Source organism: Pan paniscus, chromosome 3 (genome assembly GCF_029289425.2).
Source record: "Pan paniscus chromosome 3, NHGRI_mPanPan1-v2.0_pri, whole genome shotgun sequence".
In the NCBI taxonomy this organism is placed as follows: Eukaryota; Metazoa; Chordata; class Mammalia; order Primates; family Hominidae; genus Pan; species Pan paniscus.
The window spans coordinates 25348854-25360926 of NC_073252.2; positions in this window are offsets into that span (position 1 = coordinate 25348854).

The window sequence follows — 12073 nt, forward strand, 5'->3', positions numbered from 1 at the left end:
TGAGTGGGATCTTGAAGAGTAGGTAGGATTTGGATGGGTGCACATGCACATAGAGGGAGGAACATGACACCAGCTAGATGGACGAGCATAAACAAAGAGAGATTAGAATCTGTACAGGGAGCATCCAGGAAGTCATTGTACTTATAGGCAGAGGAAATACTGAAAGAATTAAAAAGCAATATGGCAACCAACAGAGTAGACACAGGCCAATGCACCCTGCTGATGCATACCAGCTAGATATCAGCCTCAGCTATAGCACAGGGTTTTGAACATCTTCTTTCCCATCCCACTCCTGTAATAAGTGGTCTTATGTATTTGCACAGTTATCACTAACAATGGGTGAGCCAGGTTGTAGGAGGCAAGCATTACGGTGCTTGCCCCAGCATCCACTAAACCCAACTGTGGTTTCCCTCCCCAATCTCCAGCCCATACTCTTCAGTTTGTACTTCATCACTGGCTCTAGATGGGCCATGTGATGCAGTCCTAAGCCAGTCAGAGCCTCACACCCTCACTGCCAGGGAGATTGGTCAAGAACAATGACACCACTGGAGCCAATTATACACTGCAAGGCTATTGCGGTATTTTCATTCTTCTGCTCTCATCCTCAATACAAGAGGTGATAGGAGTGGAGCCACTGTCCTGTGTTCAGTTTGAGACTGAAGCCCAATACATTCATGGGCAGAGCAGAGACACAGAGAGAAGATGGGTCCTGGTTACTTCGAATCCAGCCCACAGCACAGGGAGGAGGCTGTGAGACAGAGAGCATGAGTCCAAATCCACAAGCACCTGGCAGTGCTTCAAAACCATGATAATCATCTTAACATCCAATGTTTATTAAGCACTTACCATGTATCAAGCACTAACATTGTATTTAATCCTTTCAACCTTCAAAGGTAGTTACTATGATCTCTCATTTTATAGCTGAGAAAACTGCCTCAAAAAAAAAATTTAAGAAACATTCTCAAGGGCCCCCTCACAAGTCATCAGTGAAATCAAGTTTCAAGCCCAGGTCTCTCAGATGTTGAACTCCGAGCTCTTGCTGCCTAAGTGGTTCAGAAATACCTGGAAAGAGGCCAAGTGTGGTGACTTACACCTATAAATTCCAGCATTTTGGGAGGCCGAGGTGGGTGGATCACCTGAGGTCAGGAGTTCAAGACCAGCCTGGGCAACAAGGTGAAATCCCATCTCTACTAAAAATACAAAACTTAGCCAGGTGTGGTGGCGGACATCTGTAGTCCCAGCTCCTGGGGAGGCTGAGGAGGGAGAATTGCTTGAACCCAGGAGGCGGAGGTTGCAGTGAGCTCGGATCGCACCACTCCACTCCAGCCTGGGTGACGGAGCGAGACTGCCTCAAAAAAGAAAGAAGAAAGAAAGACAGAAAGAAAGACGAAAGAAAGAGAAAGAAAGAAGGAAGGAAGGAAAAGAAAGAGAGAGAGAAGGAAGGAAGGAAGGAAGGAAAGAAAGAGTGGAAAGATTTTTTTTTTTTTTAATTACAGAGATCCAGGCCAACCCCTAGAGATCTGGGTCACTGGGTCTGGGGTGGGGGCCCAGACACCAGATTTTTTTCAGTGCTCCCAAAGTACTACAAATGGGCAGCCAGGATCAAGAGCCACTGGTCAAAGCACATGGGATGAAGCTCTTATTTCTGTAAAGCAGTTTCAGGCATTTGTACAAAAACCATGTGACACTGACCTCCCAAACTCCCAGTAGCTTGGGGCGACCCCATGTTTCAGTAAACACCTCCCTTTAGATTACCTACACAATCTCGGCCAGCTCCTGATGGATGGAACTGAGATCTGACTTAAAGGAAGTGAGTGAGGGGTGAGGAATGGACTAGGTGAGAAGAAGAGAAGCTCTCTTTTTTATTTGGCCTATCATTTTTAGAAAACACACTTTATAGTACTATGAAGGAACAGAAAGCAGCTGCTTTGGGAAACTCTGGGGGATGTCAGCTCCTGGCTTGTCACGGTTATGATCCATGTTCTGTTCCACTCCACTTACAAGAACAAATTTCCCCATGAAATGCCGGGTACAGTGTACACAGCTGGGCCCACCACACACACTGCAGCAAGGGCCAGGAAAGGGCCTGGCTGAGATAGGGCACGAGCCAGCCTTCCTCATCCTGGGGCCAGTTGGTTTTGTAGTTGTTGGAGGAGGGGAAGGGAGTTATTTGGTTTTCTTCCCAGAGGTTGGATGAATATAATCATTCAGGAGTTCCTCTCTGAACATTCTTCCTTGCTTTAAAAAAAAAAAAAAGCCTGGACTGCAATTTTGTCTTTATGGCCTTTCCCAGGAGATCGGCTTTTATTTCAAAAGTAAAACCCCAGCACAAAGGGTAAGGAAGCTTGCAAACCTTTTGAGGATGGCTGTATAGCAAAAGCTTTCATGAGAATGCTTCTGCAAGTCCTGTATTATCAGGAAAACAGCTTTTGCACTTGTTCTCAAAAATCTCCAGGTTCCTTCTGATTTTATGATTCTGAGTCTCTTGGTTCTAACACAGTGCTGGGCACATAGTTGATATTAAGCATGAAAGTGGTGGTTTTTTGTTTTGTTTTATTTTGTTTTGTTTTGTTTTGTGTGTGTGTGAAAAAACATGAGCAAAAAAGAACGCCTATTGGCCAACTAGCTTCCTTCTTCATCAGCAAGACTCAGGACTTCAGTATCCCCTGAAATGTGAAATGATTACCAAATGGCTTGAATTTTGATGATACATTTCACTACTGGAGTGAAATTTAAGAAAAAAAATGCAAATACAAAATTATCCTATGTTTGTTGTTAGTATTTTAATGTGTTTCTACAAACAAACAAGAAAACGTTAAAACTATATTCAGAGGGGTGGGGAGGGAGAGGAGATTCGATCCAGTGCTGGGAAGGATGTTATCCATTTCTAAAAGGCAACAGGGAGACCTTTGAACCCAGGACTCAACTCTTAAGACCTTCCTTTCAAACTGATTGTTACTCAACATCCTTTGCCTACAACCAAAGACAAATGGACCTATCTGTGCCAGATCACACTTCTCCTTCCTGTCCAAAAGGATAATGTGAGGGTCTCTGATAACATCTCACATCTTCAAGGTCCACCTGGTCTGGAGCATTTCGCAAATCCATATTAACCACATCCCAAAAGAGCCAGTGAGCCCATGAGAGTCCTGGGTGATTTTTACTCTTTTCTTCTACCAGTGTGCCAAACTGCCTAACAATTTTATAAGGGATTAACACCCTCCCGTCTGGAACTTCTGCAGTTTACCCTTTTTTCCTTAAAAGGGAACTAAAAAAGCTCTTTCCATCGCCGGCTCTCTCATGCCACTCCCATACCTCGTGGTTCCTCAGGGAATACTCACAGCAGTTCCATGGCCATATCAGCAAGTTTTTCAGTGTCCTGGGGTGCAATTTAGCTGAGCTTTGGACATGGATGGTACTAATTTAAAGGAACTAGACATTTTTTCACTGTCCTCCTGGTCCGAAGGATCAGTTTGCTTGTTCCCTAAATAGTTGCTTTAAAGGTAAGCTTCTCTGAAAAAGCTAAAAGCAGACTTAGTGTGGTTATAGTCTGTTCTGGGCTTCAACACTTGCTGCTTATAGGCTCACAAGGAATCCTCGCAACAACTCTATGCAGTAGGTACAGCTGTTTACCCTCTCGTGCAGATGAGAAAACTGAAGGACAAAGAGGGTAACTTTTCCAAGGTCACACAGCTCATAAGTGGCAGAGCCGGCCATGCAACCCCCGTCCTGAACCACCATGCTACACTGATCTGTTCCTTGTCACTTTTTTTGAGCTTAGCTTGAAAAGCCCTTCATGATTGGCAGGTGGAATTATGGGATATGATTTTCTCTTTTCTGTTCAAGTGTTTTGCATCAAACAAATGTTTTTAAAGCCCTTTGAGATAGCTCTAGCGCCCCAACTGGCCCCAGCCTTAATGGAACCCGAGCCTTCCTCTACCAGCCCTGGCCTCCCTGCCTCCTTCAGCCTCCCCCTGGTTGAGAGCATCAGTCACGGGGCTGCTGCCTCCTTCACTCTGCAGCGGGAAAGCCCACCCGGCTCCTTGCCTGCCTCCTGACTCATCCCCTGTCGGTCCTTTTGGGAGCCACAGATCCAATGGAGCTGGATGGTAAGGACCAAAGACTCTCCCCTGGAAGCATTGTGACTCCAAGAAAAGACTTGATATTATAAGTTGAATTGTGTCCCCTCAAATTCACATGTTGAAGCTCTAACTCCCAGCTCATTAGAATGTGACCTCATTTAGAAATAGGGTCATTGCAGATGTAATTAATTAAGATGAGGTCACAGTAGAGTTGAGTGGGCCCAATCCAATAAGACTGGCGTCCTTACAGAAAGGGGAAATTTGAACACAGATCTACACAGAGAACACCACGGGAAGATGAAGGCAGAGATGGGGCGATGCATCTACAAACTAAGGAACACCAAAGACGGCCAGCAAACCACCAGGAGCTAGGGAGGGGCATGGAGCAGATGCTGCCTCACAGCCTCAGAAGGAACCAGCTCAGCTGACACGTTGACCTGGGCTTCCAGACTCCAGAATTATGAGGTAATACACTTCTGTTGATTATACCACCCAGTTTGTGGTACTTAGTTACACAGCCCTAGGAAACGAATACACTGAATATCACATGATAAAGAGGAAAAAAAGAAAATTCCAGTTAACAAAATCTTCCAGCTCTCCTCTTAGATTCCCTTCTTTTGGGAAACCTTTCCAGAGCCTTTGACCGTGGCCCTACAGAAAAGGGGACTGGCAGAGCTCGCTGGCAGAAGAGAAGGCCAGGACGTGGCGTTGAGATGCTGTGTTGCAGGGATAACATGCTAGTGTGTTTATTTGTGGTGCCTTTGGTGGAAAGCTTGTGAGGCTGGGAGGAAATAAAGGCACCTCCAAGGTCCCCGTTAGGCTCCATCCTGCCCCGAGTCTGGGTAAGGTGCTCCTTCCACGTGTTTCCTGCCTTAGCTCCTTAGGCTTCCCCCATCCTCCCTCCCATCGCATGGCCTGAAGATCGTCTCTTTCCTTGTTGGCTCCCCAGCTAGACTCACCCTCAGGACCAGACTAAGGTCAGGAGATGCCCACTGGCTCCCCATTGTATCTGCATGGCCAAGCGACATGCCAGGGCCACCGTACACATCTGTTAGGTGGATGGATGGATCGTGTGTGTATAGGAGGAAAACGAGAGCCAAAGAGCTACGAAGATGAAGCCAGGCGTGGTGGCTCATGCCTGTAATTCCAACATTTTGAGAGGCCAAGGTGGAAGGATAGCTTGAGACCAGGTGTTCAAGACCAGCCTGCGCAACAAAGCAAGACCCCATCTGTACAAAAAGTAAAAAAATAAGCCAGTTGTAGTGGCATGCATCTACAGTCTCAGTTACTTGGGAGGCTGAGGGGGGAGGATTGCTCGAGCCCAGGAGTTCAAGGTTACAGTGAGCTATAATTGCAACACTGCACCCCAGCCTGAGTGACACAGCAAGACTGTCTCAAAAAACAACAACAACAAAAACTACAAAGATGAAAAGCAGAAAGGGAAGGTAAAGAAGAAGCAGAATATTTTAAAAATAAGAGTAGGAGTGAAAAGGTAGAGAAAAGAGAGAAAAAAAGGACAAAGAAAGAATGAGAGAAGGACAAGAAGAATATGCATTTTTCTGATATGGATTCACAATTCCTGGTCTGATCCTCTTGGGACCAGGTGTTTTTCATATTCCAAATCTGGGGGTTTTTAAGGAGGTACTGTGGGGCATTGTACCCACATGAGGGCAGCCTCCTGTACGCAAACACACATTGACATTTCTGCAGCAAAAAGGTATGTATATTCACACAATGTGGGATAAACAAAGACTAGAAAGAGCCTCGCGTAGTTGGAGTCGGGTCAGATTTTCTTAAACTTTAGGTTTTCAGAGGATTTTGGACTTAGGAGGATGTTCATGGAGCATGGTTCTCTTATGGGGCCTCTGCAACCCAAGCCATGCTAAGATGGAGTCTGCTCACACTTTTTGTGTCTAAGAAGGCAAAATGCCCGGGGCCGAGAGCCTTTCCCCTGCTGTTGTGTTCTCAGGTCTCATCCAAGGTGAGTTTTGGGCCAAGTGTTCCCAAGAAAGCATTGAGGACAAACCATTTGCTCAGTCTAGAAAAAGACAGGGCTTTGTTGGCAATCAAAGCAAGATGAAGAATGAGAGACAGGGAGAGAAGCCTTCGTATGGAAAATCCAGTCCTTTAGTTGCATAATCTTCACTTTTCCCCACTAATAAGCCCCATTTTCCATTATTCTTTTCTGGGAAATCGTTCCACAGTCATTTTCCCAGCTGCTGGGCCCCCGCCTCTGCTGTCCTGGCTGCAGATGGTCTGGGCAGCGTCTGGTGGAACCCCCATGGGGCCTCCAAGCACTGAGAGTGCTCCCCTCCTACAGGATTTGTCCTGGAACCAGCTGAGCTTACTATTGAATGGCCTGAGGCAGCCGCAGACATATTTCTGCTGTCACTCAAGGATCCTGGAGCGTGTCCAAGCCCAACTCCCAGTGCCATATCTAGAGGTGAGGGTTAGGATAGGGCAGAGAAAAGAAAACAAGATTCACGGCCAGGTAGGTTTGGCTTTCAGGCTTGTCTCTGCCACTTGTCATGTGATCTTAGGCACATGACTTCATCTTTCTGAATTTCAGTCTCCTCCTCTGTAGAAAGTGAATAGTGATATTCTCTTGCAGAGCTGTTGTGAAGGTGAAAGGAGATAACATAGGATAATATAGGAAAAGCCTAGGCCCTTACTGAATAGCAAGTGTTCCTATGTTTGTTGTTCCATGAACCATCTGTTGACTCTTCTTCTTCGGGGAGTGGTTTCCTGTTTCCTAGGTGGTGGTTGGGGTGACGGCTGTGGGAGAAATTGGAAGACTTTTGGAACAAGTCCCTGAGTTTCTCCTGCCCTGGTCCATACTCCCCAGACCTCAGGCAATTCCACAACTTTTGGGACCCTCCAGAAAGCTGTCCTGCAATTAGGCCGGTTTCTATAAAGCAAAGTTGACTTCAAAACCTCCCTCTCCAAGATGTCAATGGTTAGAAGCAACCCACTGGTGATCACACCAGCTCACTCGACCTGGCCTACCTAGGGGCCAGTGTAGCTCCAGGGCTGGCCCTGCCCCATGCAGACACCTCCACCTGCCTGGGCACATCTGCCCTGGACCAGCCCCTTGGTGCTTCCCAAGTCAGCTGCTGCCATGGTCGGCAGCTCACAGAGCTCTCATAGACAGGGAGGAGACCCAGCCAGCACTGACCACTGGTATAGATGCCCAGGGCAACACAAGTCCTCCTCAGCTCTTAGGACTCACCTGCGTCAGGTTGAGATTCTACTCACTGTGCATGGTCACTATTGTCTGTGCAGTGCTGTTGGCTCCTGGTGTCTGTCCGTGGAGTCCTCATGGTCCAAGATGGTTGCTTGAGCTCCAGCTACCATGTCTGTGTTCCAACTGCTTCCTCCCCACCCAGTGACCATCACTGAGCACACGTCTCACTGATTCATGTGATGGTTCTAAACAAATCTATACATTCTTTGAGAAAGGCGGGAGTCTGTGTCCCCTCCTCCTGAGACTGAGCCAGCCTTTGTGACTTACTTGTTACCAATAAAAGGCAATGGAAGAAAGGCCACATGCCTCATCCCAGAAAGCTCATGCAGTTTCCAGCTGGTACTCTTGCCAGGCGTGCTCTTGGGGACAGCCACCACTAAGTCTCACGCCCCAGGATCATCATGTTGAAAGGGAATCATCAACCTGAAGGGAATAGCGTTGTTATAAAGACTACTGGATAGGACCAGGCACGGAGGCTCACGCTTGTAATCCCAGCACTTTGGGAGGCCGAGGTGGGCGGATCATTTGAGGTCAGGAGTTTGAGACCAGCCTGGCCAACATGGTGAAACCCCATCTCTAGTGAAAATACAAAAATTAGCCGGGCGTGGTGTCGCGCACCTGTAGTCCCAGCTACTTGGGAGGCTGAGGTAGGAGAATCGCTTGAGCCTGGGAGGTGGAGGTTACAGTGAGTTGAGATCGCGTCATTGCACTCCAGACTGGGCAAAAAAAAAAAAAAAAAAAAAAAAAAAGACTACTGATATCAGTTAGAGGGCCCAGCGCTGGTCAGGCCACAGTTCCTGGGAAGTGGTTCCTCTCTCTACCCTGCTATGGAAGCAGTTGGGGGAGCTGCTAGGAGGGTGAGCTCTGGAGGCTGAGTGTTGGGAGTCACATGCTGCTTCCTCTGCTCATTGGCATGTGTCCTTATGTAGGCAATGTTACCTACCCACTGGGCCTCCTTTTTCATCTGTAAAATGGGTATGATAATTGTCACCACCTCACAGAATTGATATGAAAATTAGATTAGTTAATAAATGAGACAGTCTCAGAACTGTGTCTCACTCAATATCACCTGTTTTATTTCATGCCACCAATTATTCATAAAATTACTGTTTCCTCATATATAGCTTTCTCTCCACTGGAATGTGGCTGTACAGGGCAGGCACTATGGTCACTCTGCTGGTGACCATCCTATCCTCACTGCTGGGTCACCACAACCTCGAAGAGTGTCTGTCACACAGCAGGGACTTGAATCAGTTTGGATCAGGTTTTTTTGCTTTTTCTTTTGAGTTTGGATCAGGTTTGACTATGTGTAACAGATCAACTCAAAACAACAGCGGCTTTAAAAGGGAGCAGTTTATCTGCCTCTCAGGAATAAGAGGTGTCTGGAGGCGTACACCCCAGGAAAAGTTTTGTGAAACTGTCATTGTCAGAGGTCCAGACTCCTTCCACCTTGCTCCTGCAGCAGGTTTAGTGTGTCTACTTCATGGTCCATGATGGCTGCTTAAGCTGCAGCCATCACATCTGAATTCTGTGTCAGGAACAAAAAGGCACAAAGAGGCATAAAAAGGCAAATTTTGTAGGGAAAATTTCTAGCAGTTCTATACAATAATTCAGTTTACATCTCATTGGCCTAATCTTAATGCATGGTTACATCAGCTAGGAAGCTTATCCCACTGGGAAGGGCAGTGTTATTCCCACCGGGAAGGGCAGCATTATTCCCAGTTAAAGTCAGGATTCTAAGGGACAGGAGGAAATATTGAGAAGAAATGAGCAGTCTCTGGCCAGTGCTCAGTAACTCTCAGACAGATAAATGGTCCAGCCCGCCTCCGCCCTTTCCACCCACACGCTGGGGGTTCCCACTGCCCTGCAGGCCAGCTGACCTGTGATTTGCGCCAGCTTCGTCTCTAGAAGGCTGTGACTACTGCCTGAGAGGGAGTCAAAAGGTAGGAAGGAGGCTGGCTCAGGAGAGGGGAATGGTGCAAGGCAGAAGCAGCCACTCTTCCATCCTTGGCATACCCATCCTTGACAATGACACTGTCATCAGTCATCCCTTCCATGCCCAGGGCCTGCTGTGGCAGGGACTTTGGGGGCTTGCTCCAAAGGAGTGAGGATGGCTAAGGACAAGACCAATCTTCTTTACTTCCTAAGATTTCATCACCCCAGGACTTCATCTGCTTGGTTACCAGATGGTTATCACCATCTACCCCCACAGGACACAAGCTGTCACCTTGTGGCCACCGTCAGTGCGAGTCAGCAGTCCTCTGGGCAGGTGTGAAGGTTCCAGCTGATGAAGGGGAAACTTCAGGCTGGAGAGGCAGGGCAGGAGCCCTACTCAGCCTCTTGGGTCCCAAGAGCCCTGCATCCTCTTTGGCTCAAGGTGCAAAATCTTCTGAGAAGGTTGGGCCATAGTGGGTTCCGGAAACAGGTGCCAAGTCACAAGCTTCTGCTTCTGAAAGGGGAGAGCAGGGAGCTGGATTTGGGCAAATCTAGGCCAGGTTCACACATGCTGAGTGGACAGACTCTGGCTCCTACCTGGATCCTGCTCCTCTGCAGCTTTCTGTGCTCACGGTCATTGTCCGTCTCGCTCTATCCTGGCCTCTTCTGCTGACCACCAGAGCCCCACAGACCACGACCTCTGGCCTGGGCTGAGTCTTCTGGCTGCTAGGAGTGGAGGATTCGCAAAGTTCACAGTCCCATTAGTCCTCAGGAATAAAAGGTCCTACTTGGCTACTAGATGATTCCTCACCGCCATCACCAACACCAAAGCCAAGATCAAGGGAAGACCGTCATGGGTCTCTTGAGGACGTGAGCATGGAGGCGGGCACCAGTGCAGAACACTGAGCTGTTCGTTGACTTTGGCAAAGTTCTTGTCCCATGCTATGCACTTTGCACCTAGCATCCTATTTCGTTTTCCCCTCAACCCCGTGCTGTTGAGACCATTGTTATTATCCCCATTTCACAGATGAGGAAACTGAGGTGTAGAGAGGTAGACTTGCCCAAGGACCTCACCTACAGGGAAGCCCCAGTGACCCTGTGGGGAGGTAAAAAAGGACATCTAGAAAACGTGTGATCTCCTCTTGGTGGCAGGGGCCTTGCTAGCAAAGCAAGAACATTGCAGACATGAATTCTGGATCTAGATATTTTGGTCATCACCTGGCATGACAGAGTGTTAAGAAGTGGACTGACCCGGGAGAGGACCAAATCCAAAATTCTCCTTATGCAGAGGAGGAAACGGAGGCCAGAGTGGGGAAGCACCTTGCCCTGGCTTCATGTCAGCAGGTCCAACGTGCAGCCTGCTCTCATTTAGTTTGGACATTTCTTGTCCCTGATGAGTTGCTATTTTGTAAAAAGGCTTTTCTTTGGTTTAAAAAAAAAAAAGGTATTTCTGTCCTGTGGGCATGGTTGGATTTTCCCTCAACTTTTCACTAGCACCAAGTGCAAAAAAGGCTGAGGTTGTTACACAGTGACAAGCACCCCCTATCAGTATATTTTGGGAGGACAAACAACTTCAAGGGACTCAGCATCATCTTATCATGACACCTCCCACTCCCAAGAGTGATCTACGTAAGTATCATGCTAAACACTTCACAGTTACTCCATCGCATCCCCCAGTCCCTGACGGAGGAACTCCTCCTTACTTTTCCCATCTTGTAGCTGAGGACACTGAGGTTTATCCAGGGAACCTATCCAAGATTACACACTTGATAAACAGCAGAACCAGCTCTAAAGGAGGGTTGGCAAACCACAGCCCACAAGTGAGATCCAACCAGCTGCCTATTTTTGCATGGCCCATGAGCTGAGAATAGTTCTTACACTTTTAGAGGATTGGTGGGGCGGGGGGGAAAGGACCAAAGAAGAATATTTCACGACTCATGAAAATTATATGAATTTCAAATGTCAGTGTCCATAAATAAAGTTTTATTGGGACACTGCCATGCCCATTCATTTACAGATTGCTGCTGCTTTCGAGTAGTTGCAACAGAAATGGTACGGCCAGCAAAGCCTAAAATATTTACTGCCTGGCCCTTTACAGAAAAAGTTTGCTGACCACCCCCGCTCTAAAGCAAAGGCTCCTACCCCACGTTTTAATGTTCCAAGAAAGCTCCAAAGCTGGCATCAGAACTGTGAGCGTCAGGGTTTCCAGACCTTACCCTCAGAATGACGCCAGACAAGACAAGCCATGGAAATCACCAAACTTCTCTGGGGCTTAACTGCAAAATAAGGATAATCATCATGCCCTGCCTGGCTCCTAAAACTGTCAGAAGATGAAAACAAAATAATGTACATGAAAGCATTTTGTAATCCAGAAAGCACTCTACAGAAATGGAAATGATTCAGAGAAAGAGGGCTGGTATAAAGGAAAGAAGCCAACTGGAGGAGGTGGAGGCGGGTTTGCCTTGCTTTTGCAGGATTCATTAATAAAACAGACCAAGCCTGTTGGGAATGGCCTTTGTCATAAACCCTGTGCCCCTTGCTCCCCCATGGAGCATATTCTTTGACCCTGAAGCATGGATTCATCTCTTAAAACATTTACATTTGGGGCCAGTGTCACTGTCCCAGAGAAATGGCTTGCAGGGCATTCCCAGGTTTGGGCTTCTTCCCAAGGTGTGGGCTTCCTCCATGAGGCAATTTTAAGGTACTAGGAAGACTTCCCTGTCCCCAAATTCACTCTGCTCTTTTCTGCTCACTGATTTGCAAAATTTCATGGAGATTCATTTCTGCGATTATTCCAAATCTGTTAAAACAA